The following is a 13141-nucleotide window of genomic DNA, read 5'->3' on the forward strand; positions in this document are numbered from 1 at the left end:
GATCCATGAGGTGCGGGCAGCTGTGTGCTCACCTGCTCCCCCCTTCTCCCCACAGCTGGACTCCCGTGGGGCCAACCCAGCAAGCTGGCACCATGCTCCCTCCTTCTACACCCTCAGTGGAGTCATCAGTGAGTTAGAACAGCATCGGAATCTCGGGCTGGTGTGTGTGTGTGTGTGTGTGTGTGTCTAGCTGAACTGAGCAGGTGCTCAGAAGCTTCAGACGCCCCCTGGAGGATGGCACGGAGCAGTGCCACACGGCTGCCTGAACCTGTGTGGGTTGACCCCTGACATGGGCGACAGCACTGCTCATTTTAAAGCTGTTGCTCCTACTCCTGCTTCCTGCTTGGGCAGGGTACCCGCCTGCTGGCCGTCTTCCTTGTGGCTGTGTCCTGGCATTTACGTGGTGAGCATGTCCTGAACCATCTCCAGGAAGTACAGATGTCCCTAAGGAAGACGATTTCCTGAAGGCGTGAACAGCCAGCGTCTGCTCTGCCACCACCTGTGGACTTGGGGTGCTCTGGTGCGGCCCCCACCCCTGCACCCCTGGGCTGCCCGGCCACTGGCCCTCTTGTCCCCTGGATGCCTAGTGGCTTGGTCATGGGTTCCAGCAAAACCTTTTTAACAGCCCTACTGTTTGTCTGCATTGGGCCTGTTTGGGGGTTGGGGGGCATCTTGGGCTTGCACAGGGTGGGCTCCGGCTCAGTGCCCTGCCTCAGGCTGATGGTGCCTGGGACCCTTGGCTCATCTGCTGTAGGAGCCCTGGGCAGCCTGAGCTGCTGGCTCTGCAGGGAAGGGGCCTCCCTGGCTGGCTGTGATCTGAGTGCCCTGGTAGGGAGGGGGTGGTGCTATATAGAACGGGGTACTTGCCCCTTCCGCTGCTTCTGTGGGTGCTGCCCCTTCCCCCAGGTCCCCTTGAGCCTGCTGTGGAGCTGAGCTCAGCCCTCTGACACCTGGGCCTCTCCCTGGTCACCAAAGGTAGCTTTTGTCATGGCAGCAATGAGACATTGAGGCCAGAAGGGGCCACCAATACACAGCTTTGTCTCAGCCTGCACAGGGAGCAGGGAGGGAGCAAGTGCCAGCCCTGGTCTGGCTGGACCTGGAGCCATGGGACTGGGGCAAGGCTGGGGCAGGGGCCAGCAGTCATGGGGACCAAGCTCTGGTGGCAGGCTGGACATGAAGCTGACAGCTGTGCCTCCCGGGGGGCCTAGATCACTACCCATTGGCCCTTATGTCACAGATGAGGAAACAGGCAGGTCCTGAGACAGGGTCCATAACCCCCTCCCCAACACCCCACCCACCTCATGGTCTGCAGGTGTCCAGTGATTTGCTGCTGATGGGGAGACTACTGTGTGTCCTCCATTGCCGGCTTCTTTGGCTGTGCCAGGGACCTCAGGTGGCTGCTGATCTCATCAATCCTGGGCCCTCACCCGAGCCACAGACAGCTCTGCCAGGCTCCAAGCCCTGTCGGGGTTCACCCTGGTCCATGCTGTGGTGTAGCAGATAGGATTGTGTGCGCAGGCACATGTACAGGGGCAGGGAGGTTTGTGTGTGCTCAGCAGTTGTTTCTGTGTGTGAACGGTGTGCACCCGGATGTGTGCAGCAGTGTGCAGTGTGCAGGCGGGCACGGGCAGCTGTGGTGTGTGTACAGCTGCATGCAGGCTTCTCAGAGTCACCGGCCTAGTGGACAGAAGACCCAAGCCACTGCGGGCCCTGGGCAGCAGAGCCGGACACAGATACATCGCCTGGCTGCAGGCAGCTTCAGGGGGCACTGCTGAGAGACCTACACACGGGAACCAGATCTTCTAAAATAGACAGGTTTATATGAGAGCAGTGAGAGAGAGACAGAGACGTCCCATCTGCCAGTTCACTTCACAGATGCCTGTGACAGCCAGGACAGGGCCAGGCTGAAGCCAGGAGCTGGCAATGCAATCCAGGTCCCCGATGTGTGTGGCCCAGAACCACCTGTCACTTAGGGGATCTGCAGTATCAGGAGCTGGAATCAAAAGTGGAGCCTGGACTCAAACCAAGCACTCCACCATCCAGCATGGGATGCCAGGGCATTGTAATCTCTGGACCCAAATGCCCACCCTGGGGAAACTTCTAGACTTAAGATCAGAGGCCCTGGGAAGGCTGTGGAGGAGAGAGCATGCTGTGAGCGTGCCTGTGGGCCGTTCGTGTTTTCTATCAAAACCCAAGGGTGGGGCTGATGCTGTGGGGCAGTGGGTTAAAGCCTTGGACTGAGGCGCCCCCATCCCATATGGGTGCTGGTTGGAGACCCAATTGCTCTACTTCCCATCCAGCTCTCTGTTATGGTCTGGGAAAGCAGTAGAAGATGGCCCAAGGCCTTGGGCCCCTGCACCCACCTGGGAGACCTGGAAGAAGCTCCTGGCTCCTGGCTCCTGGCTTCGAATCAGCACAGCTCCAGCCATTGTGGCCAATTGGGGATGAACCAGCAGATGGGAGACCTCTGTCTCTGTCTCTCTCTTTCTCTCTGCCTCTCCTCTCTCTGTGTGACTCTGACTTTCAAAATAAATAAATCTTAAAAAAAAGTCTCAGGGCTGTGAACCAGATTCAGGAGCAACTTGGGAGATCCACTACACAGGCCTTCCCCGCCCCCACCCAGCCAGGTCAGAGCCATTCCCCTCTCCCCCCATCACAGGGGCATTGCCATGGTTGTGGGGTCATGGGCTCTGTGAGGCGCCTTGGGTTCCGTGTGACCCCACAGGTCCCCTCCTCACTCTCAAGTCAGCCTTCGCTGAGCGAGAAGCCTTTGGTTGGACTTTGCTGTCCAGATCTGATTACAATTGTGGTGAGTTGGTGATTCTGGTACCCAGGGTTGGGGGGAGCCTGCGGGGAGCTGATGCTGAGCTGAAGGGCTGTTTCTTGGTGGGGGGTAGAAGATGGGAGGGCAGGGCTGCCCCAGGCGGTAGGGGTGGGGGTGGTGAGAGAGGCCAAGGGGTGGACAGGCGCCACCAGCACACCTCTGAGTGGGACACCCATGGCGTGGTCCTTAGGGTGCCCATCCTGATGCTGTGTACAAGGGCAGTGGACAGTGAGGGAGGAGGCTGTCAATGCAGCAGGTGGGAATGGATAGTAGGTGGCTGAGGCCCCTCCCAGGAGTGGGTAGAGGCCAGGATGTGCCCTGGTGGGGCCAGGCAGGGCCCCTCACACCTGAGCAGCGGGTATATACCTGTGAGAGTAGCTGCCCGGTGCTGCCCCCTCCCACTGAGACAGGACAGAGCCCTCCCCCATTCCCATCCTCTCAGCCGGAAAGATGAAAACCAGGATCCAAAATGGGGCACAGATGTGACCAGGAGACACTGGGCCCCAACCCCATAGTGACCAGTTTCTGAGACGGCCCTAGAATCCCAGAATTGGGATTCCAAGAGGTTCATGGTAAGCACTCGACAGGATGAGCCCACTGGGGTTTGTGGGGTGCCTGGGCTATTCCAGGGTAGAGGCCATGTGGCCAGAGAGCCTGCCAGAGGTGGCCCCTGACCAGGCAGGGGGAGGGGCTAGAGGCCCCCAGCCCAGGATGTAGTGTGACATCAATAAGAGGGGTTCTGATGCCCAAAGAACTATGCAGTTCTCACGTGTGTGTGTATGTGTGTGTGTGTCTGTGCTGTGATGGTGAGTAGTGTGTATGTGTATGTGTATGTTGTGTGCATATGGGGTGTGGTATGTTTATAATGGGGGAATGGTATGTGTGTGATGGAGGTGTGGGTATATGTGGTGGTTCTGTGTGTAGTGAACCTGTTGGATGTGTGATGTGTTTGTGTGTGTGATGTGTCTGGTACATGGGTGGATTGTGTGGATAGTGTATATGTGTGAGATTTGTTTAGGTGTGTCTGTTTTGTGTGTTGTGTGTGTGTATGCGGTGGTGTGTGGTGTGTCTTGTGGGCATGTGTGGTATGTATTGTGTCTGGTGTGTGGTGTGCACATGGTTTATGGTGTGTATGTGTGTGGTGTGTGTATGGTATATGGTGTATGGTGTGTGTGATGTGTGTATGGTGTGTGTGTGTGTGGTGTCATGTGTGGTGTGTGTATGGTGTGTCTGTGTGTGTGGTGTGTGGTGTGTATGTGTGTGGTATGTGTATGGTATATGGTGTATGGTGTGTGTGATATGTCTATGGTGTGTGTATGGTGTTGTTTATAGTGTGTGGTGTGTATGTGTGTGTATGGTGTGTGATGTGTATGTGTGTGGTGTGTATATGGTATATGGTGTGTGTAGTGTGCATTGTGTCTGGCGTGTGGTATGTGTAGTGTGTGCATGGTATATGGTGTATGGTGTATGTGATGTGTGTATGGTGTGTGTGTGGTGTCTGGTGTTTATATTGTGTGCGTGTTGTGTATGATGTATGATGTGTATGATGTGTGTGTAGTGTGTATGGTGTGTGTGTGTGGTGTGTATATGCTGTATGGTGTGCAGTATGTATGGTGTATAGTGTGTGTTGTATGATGTGTATTATATGTGTGTAGTGTGTAAGGTGTGTGTATGGTGTGTGCATGTGGTGTGTGTATGCTGTATGGTGTGCAGTGTGTGTGGTGTATGGTGTGTGGTGTATGATGTGTATGATGTGTGTGCAGTGTGTATGGTGTGTGTGGTGTGTTGTGTATGGTATGTATAGTGTGTATGGTGTGTGTGTGTGGTGTATATGGTGTGTTTGTGTTGTGTATGGTGTGTGTGTTATATAGTGTGTGTAGTGTGGTGTGTGTATGCTATGTAGTGTGTATGATGTGTGATGTATGGTGTGTGTGTGGTGTATAGTGTGGTGTGTGTGTGGTGTGTGGTGTGTATGATGTGTGATGTATGGTGTGTGTGTATGTTGTGTGGTGTGTATGAGTGTGATTTATGGTGTGTGTGTGGTGTGTATGGTGTGTGTTATATAGTGTGTGTAGTGTGGTGTGTGTATGCTGTGTGGTGTATATGGTGTGTGATGTATGGTATGTGTGTGTATGCTGTGTGGTGTGTATGATGTGTGATGTATGGTATGTGTGTGTATGTTGTGTGGTATGTATGATGTATGATGTATGGTGTGCGTGTATGATGTGTGATGTATGGTGTGTGTGTGCTGTGTGGTGTGTATGATGTGTGATGTATGGTGCGTGTGTGGTGTGTATGGTGTGTGTGTGGTATATAGTGTGTATAGTGTGGTGTGTGTGTGGTGTGTGGTGTGTATGATAGGTGATGTATGGTGTGTGTGTGTGGTGTGTATGGTGTGTGATGTATGGTGTGTGTGTGTATGGTGTATATGGTGTGTGATGTATGGTGTGTGTGTGGTGTGTATGATGTGTGATGTATGGTGTGTGTATGATGTGGTGTGTACGGTGTGTGATGTATGGTGTGTGTGTGGTGTGTATGATGTGTGATGTATGGTGTGTGTATGATGTGGTGTGTACGGTGTGTGGCGTGGGGTGTGTATGTGTGATGTGTGGTGTGTGTGTGATGTATGGTGTGTGTATGCTGTCTGGTGTGTATTGTGTGTGATGTATGGCATGTGTGTGGTGTGTATGGTGTGTGTGTGCTGTGTGGTGTATATGGTGTGTGATGTATGGTGTGTGTGTGGTGTGTGGTGTGTATGATGTGTGATGTATGATGCGTGTGGTGTGTATGGTGTGTTGATCACTTCCTGGATGTGGCCGCCGACCAGGTAACCGGGTGTCTAGAACTGGAGAGACTCTCACTGTCTTCCACTACAGCTAGCTCCTCATGGTCCACCGTGGCTCCCAGGCTCCAGCCGTTCCATCTGCATTTGAACCAGTGGGAGAGCGAAAGGGGGAGGGACCACTGCTCACCCCACCCTGATGTCTTTCCCTGAGACAGGCTGTGGTCCCCCAGCCATGACAGCCTCAGGGTAGTTGGGACAATGTAGTTTTTGCAGGGGGCTACGTACAAGGCTAGAACTCAGCTCTGAGGAGGGGAGGGGAGGGGAGGTTGTGCGGGCAGCCAGCACATGGGCCTCACTCGAGACTTCTGGGCAGGGACTGAGAGGGAAGTGTGGACTTCACATCCAGGCAGGTCCTGGTAATGGCTGGGATTCCTGTGCAGTTTTGGGGTGGACCCTGATGGAGGCTTCTGGAGGGTTCACAGCAGGGGGCATTTGCACGTCTCCCCTCTGCCCAAGGCTGGGCTGACTCCCGCCCTCTGCCCTGTGTGTCCTCAGACGCCCTTGGTGCAGGAGGTGCACCAGAACTTCTCAGCCTGGTGTTCCCTGGTGGTTCGCCTGTACCGCGGACAGCGCCACCTGGAGCTGGAGTGGACGGTGGGGCCCATCCCTGTGGGGTGAGTGCCTGGACTGGGGCTGGGGCACAGTGCAGAGTGGGGTTGATTTATATTTTCAAATATGAAAGGAAGAAAGAAGGAGAGGGGCCCAGTGTGTGGGACAGGGGGTTCAGATGCTCCTTGTGATACCGACATCTACGTTGGTGGGTGGGTTCAAGTCCCGGCTGTTCTGCCTCCAAACCAGATTTCCTCTAGCATTCCTAGGAGAACCGCAGACTATGGCTCAAGTATTTGACCACCTGCATCCATGTGAGACCCAGAAGGAGTTCTGGGCTCCTAGCTTCAGCCTGGCCTACGCCTGGCCATTATGCTCATTAGGGAAATGAACTGGTGGATAAAAGATATCTTTCTCTCTGTCACTCTGCCAGTAAATAAAAAATGATAGAAATCTTTAAAAATTATTTACATAATTCCAAAAGTAGAGAGAGTGACAGATAGAAAGAGCTCTCCATTCCACTGGTTCCCTGAGAGAGACCTGTAGACAGATTTCTTCCATCTGCTGGTTCACTCCTCAGATGTCTCAAAGACCTAGAGCTAGGCCAGGTGCAAGCTGGGAGCTAGGAATTCAACCTGGTCCCCCGTGTGGGTGGCAGGGCTGTCACTGTCCCTGCCTGTCTCTCGGGGTCTGCATCAACAGAGGCAGGAAGCAGGAGCACAGCTGGGACTCAGGCCCAGCACTGTGATAGGGGTGGTGGCGTCCCAACTGGCGTCTTAGCCATTGCCCCCAACATCACTGCCGAGAGTGAGTTTAGATGAGGCTCACGAGTTTGCTATCCCATTGGGTACAGTGACAAGTGGGGAAAGGAAGTGATCAGTCGCTTCAACAAACCGCTGGACACCAAGGGCTACTTCTGCACAGACAGTAATTGCCAGAGACTCTGAACAGGAGGTGATGGGGATGCAGGGCACCCATGGGGCCTGGGTGATGTGTGAGGACCCAGGGGCCGGGCGCTAGCAGATGGTGTGCATATGAAGCGCCCCTCACTGATGCCATCTCTTGTGTGCCTGGGGCTGGGGCTGGCTCCCCACCCCGCCTTCACACTCACCCCTGCCCCAACCCCCACCCAGGATGGGAAGAAGCAGCTGCCGGTGCTGATGGACCGCTGCCAGGGGGGCAGCAGCCTGCAGGACGGCTCCCTGGAGCTCATGGTGAGTGGGGTAGGGGAGCTCCAGCCACCGTAGAGTCCTCCCACCATTTCCCTCGGGACTTTGCACAAGGATACTGCTGGACCCCCACCCTCTGCTGGCCACTCTCCCCCAGGTGCACCGAAGGCTGCTGGAAGATGACAGACGTGGCCTGAGGGAGCCGCTGCTAGAGAGGAAGTTGGGGTCGTGGATGCAGGGGTGCCACCTCGTGCTGCTGGACGCGGTGGGTACGGTGGCTGCGGGTACCGGCTGCTGGTGAAGGAGGTCCTGGCCCCACAGGTGGGGCTGGTGCCGGGGGATGGGGCCCGGTACAATCCTAGAGCTGCCGTGCGCACACAGGTGAGGGCCAGTGAGATGAGGAGGTTGGTTGGGTGCCACCACACTGGACCTTAAAAGCTAGGTATAGCCCGAGCTCCCGCCCCTTCACCTCCTGCTTGTCTTGGTCCGGTCCCATCTCTCTTCACCAAGTTCCCACTGCCCGTCCAGCTCTCCCCTTGTTTTCCTCATCTGGCCCCACCCCTTCAGCCCTGTGGTTCCGGCCTCTGGCCTGCTCACTTCCGGGCTTGCACCTGTACTGCCCAATTTGGATCATCCCATTCCTCTCCTCGGCTCAGCTCTCCATGATTCTTCCCATTCTTTTCAGCTGTGCCCCGCCCCTCCTCCACCAAGCCCCGCCCCTCTCCAACTCAGCCCCACCTCCGTCTCCCCAAGGTCTCAGGGCTGTGCTGGGAGCTCCCGCCCTCCGTGCACCTGCTCACCCTGGCCCGCTGGGGCCCAGAGACGCTGCTGCTGCACTTGGAGCACCAGTTTGCCAGCGGAGAGGACTCGGGCTGGAACTTGAGCTCCCCCGTGACCTTGGATTTACAGGTAGGAGAGCAGTTGTGGGAAACAGACAGGAAATGGGTGCGAGGGAGAGACGAAACAGGGTTGGGGGAGCCACCTTGGCCCCCACTGATTGGATCCTGTCCACTGTTCTCACAGAACCTGTTTTCCACCTGCAGTATCACTTGCCTGCAGGAGACCATGCCGGCCGCCAATCAGCCCCGGGCCAGTGCCTCCAGGCTCAAGTGGACACTAAATACCGGTGGGCACCTAGCGTGAGAGGGGTGGGCTCCTGCCTGGGGCTGGCAGCTGGGAGTGGTGTATGAGGCATGGGAATGTGGGCCGGGATCCAGTATAGAACCTGAGGACCCTGGGCAGATCCAGGCTCGGGGCTTCAGGGTCCAAAGTGGGCTCAGCACAGGAGCAGTAGGTTGTGTGGGCTGAGCATTCAGGCCTGGGAACAAGTTGTCAACTCTATCATGTGCTCAAAATCTGTAGTTTGCTGGACGATCTCGAGACATGCACACCCAGAGAGGAGTGTGGGTGTTAGTGCCACCTTCGCCCCAGAAGGAACTTTATGGCTTTACTGTCCCGGGAAATGGCTCACAGCATATTTCTGGAGGATTTAATTATATAGGGAATCACAGCTGATTGAAGTACAGCTGGCATGGTTTAGTTCTGCTGTGACAGAAGATACTGGATGTGATTTCATAGCCGCCATGAAGGCGTCTTCCCTTCTGTTTCCATATTTTAACTGATCTCGCTGGTTACCTTTGGCTCGTCTCGGGAGGGGTGGTATCTGCCTGGGTTTCAGGAGCCTACTGAGAGGAGAGGGCTTGGTGTGGCAGGTGTCACTCTCAGCTAAGGAGAAAGTGTGCAGCCAGCAACTCTGGACAGCGGAACTCCATCGTCAGGAAGCCTCCACCTGGCTGACCCCCGGGGTCTCTCAGATGGTCCATCACCTCAACAGAGCCTGAAGATCCTCTTGCTTGTCAATTGGCTGGACTCACTGGTTTTCTAACCTCTACCTGTAGCTACTCCTTCCCTTTAAAACTCTTTCTGGGTCTGGCACTGTGGTGTATAAGGTTAAACACTGCCAGCAGCAGTGGTATCCTGTATGGGTGCTGGTTTGAGTCCTGGCTGCATCATTTCTGATCTGGCTCCCTGCTATTGCACTTGGGACAGCAGCAGTAGATGGCCCAAACCCTTTGGCCCCTGCCACCCACGTGAGAGACCCAGAAGAAGCTCTGGCTTTGGCCTAGCCCAGCCCCAGCTGTTGCAGCCATTTGGAGAGTGAATCAGCAGATGGAAGATCTCTGTCTGTATCTCTGCCTTTCAGATAACTCTTAAATACCTTTTTGCTGGATTGGTGGATCCAGAGTGGATCCAGTGTGGATCCAGAGATCCCTCCCCAAGCCTGCTGGCTTCTTGAAATAAACTCTTTTCTCTTACCGACGCTCATCTCTGGCGAGTTGGCTGTCCAGTGGTGAGCAGCAAGGGCCTGGTGATTTTGTCGGGCAGCAATTTAAGTATTTAAAAGTTATAAATATATTTTCGTGTCCTTTCACACAATCTATTCTGGTTAATTTTCCAGTGTTTTTGATAAGATTGGTTATTCTGCAGCTGCCTAGATGGAATGTTATGTAGGTGTCTACACATCCATTTAGGGCATTATTTGCTTTTTTTTATTTAAAGATTTTATTTATGTACCTGAGAGGCAGAGTTCTTCCATACTCTGGTTTCTCTTCAGATCCTATAGATCTTTTCACTTCTTACTAAAAAGAGTTCTTCCATCTGCTAGTTTACTCCCCAGATGGCTGCAATGGCTGGAGCTGGGCCAATCCGAAGCCAGGAACCAAGAGCTTCCTCTGGGTCTCCCACGCGGGTTGCAGGGACCCAAGGACTTGAGCCATCTTCTACTGCTTTCCCAGGCCATAGTGGAGAGCTGGATCAGAAGTGGAGCAGCCAGGACTTGAACCAGCGCCCATATGGGATGCCAGCACTGTAGGCTGAGGCTTAGCTCACTACACCACAGTGCCACCCCCCCACCTTTTTTTTTTTTTTTTTGCCTGGGTGCTGTGTCCATTGCTGCAGGTGAGGTGTGAAAGGCCCTACTTTTATTGTTAGACTCCAGCTCTGTTTTTATTTCCATTCATATTGGCTTTATACATTTGGCCCTCCAACGTTGGAGTATTTCCTCTTGCTGAGAAGGGCGCCCTCCCTCTGCAAGGTCACGGGGAGCCTGGGATCCCCTGGCCGCCCTTGTGATGATTCCAGTTCCAGGAGGAAGAGGCAGGAAGGGGCCGCTGGGCACAGGAAGCAGCCACTGTCCGATCTGATCTGGAAGGCCATTTCTGCTCCACTCCGCCACGTAGAGGACCGCTTCCCCTGTCAGTCAAGCCTCAGCGGGGGCGGGTCCTGACTCGCTGACCAATCAGGGACGGGAGGGCGGGGCTGTGAGCCGCGCAGGGCAGCCGGGTCTCCCGCCTGGGCGCGCGCTGCCGGCGGTTTCTCAGAGCCGCGCGCTGCTCCGCCTTCTGTGCTGGGGCAACGGCCGCCGCGGCGGGGACTTCGAGGACTGAGCCGCGGGGCCGCCGGGAGGCTGGGAGTGGAGCGTTCCCGTGGGTAGGGACTCCGCGAGGGTGAACGCGGGGCTGTGGCGGGGCCCCAGCTCGGCCCTCAGGGCCTCCCTGGGAGGGTGGGGCTGGGCCCCAGCGGAGACCCTCAGGTGTCGTTTTCTGTCGCTGCGTGAGGCGACTTCAGCCTGGCCGGGGCCCTTGGACCCGCCTCTTCCTCGGGTTGTGTGGTGACGAGGGCAGGGTCGTGGAGGGAGGGCTCTGCGGGGCGGCGCGGGGTGGGGACAGTGGTTCCAACCCGGCACGCTGACCTCAGCATCGCCTTTCCGGGGTGCCATGGCCATCTTTTTTTTTTTAAATTTAATGTTTGCTAATAGCGGAACCATCCAGGGATCTCCATCCAGGTCTCCCTCGTGGGTGCAAGGGCCTAAGACTTGGGCCATCTTCCACTGCTTGCCCAGGTGTGTTAGCAAGGAGCTGGACTGGAACTGGAGCAGCCAGGATTTGAACCAGGGGTCCAGGCGGTGGCTTTACCCACTATGCCATGGGGCTAGCCCAAGTGTAGACATCAGAATGTGTTTAATTGAGGTTCCCCTTTGGCCACCTTATGTGGCTCCATGTCTTGTCCCTAGCCCTCTGTCATTTCCTTGTCTTGAGTTTCACAGCTGCCTGGGGGGTTGACCCAAGATGCCCTCAGCTGCCTTGGCAGTGTGTAGTCAGTGTCAGCACCTTGTCTCCTCCCTGCAAGGTCAGGCTGAGGGATGAGGATGGGGCTGATCACACAGGCAGCTGGATGCCCTGACCCTGAGTGGAGGCTCCTGCTGTAACCTCTTCTCAAGACCTAACTCCTTAGAACGTTAGGTTTTTCCTCTGGTAACCAAGGTGTCCATTCCAGGGAGACATTTTGGTGGCCAGTGTCTTGGATGTTGGCAAAGAGGAAAAAAGACACGTGATTTCTACACTCTGAGTTCCCCCAGACTTGTGACGGGAGAAAAAGGATCTCAGAGGACCTGGAAAACCAGAGCTTGGTTGGCAGAACCTGAAAAGAAATGCTCTTTAACTCCTACTAGGGCAACACCCAGGGTCTCATCACACAGTGGACAGAGTACTTCGGTGGCAGGATGGGGTTTGGGAGACACCCCACAGGTGTGAGCACCTTGACATTGTGTCATTCATATCTGTTTTGTGCCAGTCCTTCCCCTTCCCTGAATTTTTCCCTTTCCATGAAACGGAAAGTTTTTTTTTGCCATTAGAGCATGGATGACAATGCTATCCAGAGAATCAAGAATGAGGTTGATTTCATGGAAGACAGTTAAACATCATGCCATATGTTCCATTTGCTAAACAGTTTTCTTTAGCATTTTCTTCCCTAGAGTTTGGATAGTGCGTCTCTCAGCCTGTTCTGTTCTACATCATTTAAAGTGGAATTCTAATCCACACTGAATCTGTTAAAAATGAATTAAAAGTTCCAAAAATTAAGAAAGACAAAATGGATATATTTTTTAAAGATTTACTTACTGGCCAGTGCCGTGGCTTAACAGGCTAATCCTCCGCCTTGCGGCGCCGGCACACCGGGTTCTAGTCCCGGTTGGGGCGCCGGATTCTATCCTAGTTGCCCCTCTTCCAGGCCAGCTCTCTGCTATGGCCCGGGAAGGCAGTGGAGGATGGCCCAAGTCCTTGGGCCCTGCACCCGCATGGGAGACCAGGAGAAGCACCTGGCTCCTGGCTTCGGATCAGCAAGATGTGCCAGCCGCAGCAGCCATTGGAGGGTGAACCAACGGCAAAAAGGAAGACCTTTCTCTCTGTTTCTCTCTCTCACTATCCACTTTGCCTGTCAAAAAAAAAAAGATTTACTTACTTATTTATAAATCAGAATTAGCGAGTGATATCTTCCATCTGCTGGTTCACTCTCCAAATGGCCACAATGGCCAGGGCTGGCCAAAATAAAGCCAGGAGCTTCATCTAGGTCTCCCACTGGGGTGAAGGACTCAAGCACCTGGGCCATTTTCTGCTACTGTTCCAGGCACATTTGCAGGGAGCTGGATCAGAAGTGGAGCACCTGGGACTTGAACTGGTGCCCGTATGGGATGCTGGTGCTGCAGATGATGACTTAACCCACTGTGCACACAGCGCTGGCCCCAAGCACTTAGTCTTTATAAGGATATTGAGAAATAGGGAGAAGTCACTTTTCATTGTAGCTGCAGAACAACGAATGTCTCCTCAAGATAGTGTGGCAGAGAGCTGACACATTACAGAGATGACACAAAATGTCATTCCTTCCCCATTCCAGGCAAAGGATCTGTGACAGTGAAGA

The 13141-nt window shown here is 54.5% G+C and overlaps 1 pseudogene; it reads left to right on the plus strand.

Annotated features, from left to right (window-relative positions):
• LOC133749273 (lysosomal alpha-mannosidase-like) overlaps window positions 1-13141 on the plus strand; it is a 156299-nt pseudogene that overhangs the window by 13253 nt on the left and 129905 nt on the right.

The sequence above is a fragment of the Lepus europaeus genome, chromosome 20 (assembly GCF_033115175.1).
Source record: "Lepus europaeus isolate LE1 chromosome 20, mLepTim1.pri, whole genome shotgun sequence".
NCBI lineage: Eukaryota > Metazoa > Chordata > Mammalia > Lagomorpha > Leporidae > Lepus > Lepus europaeus.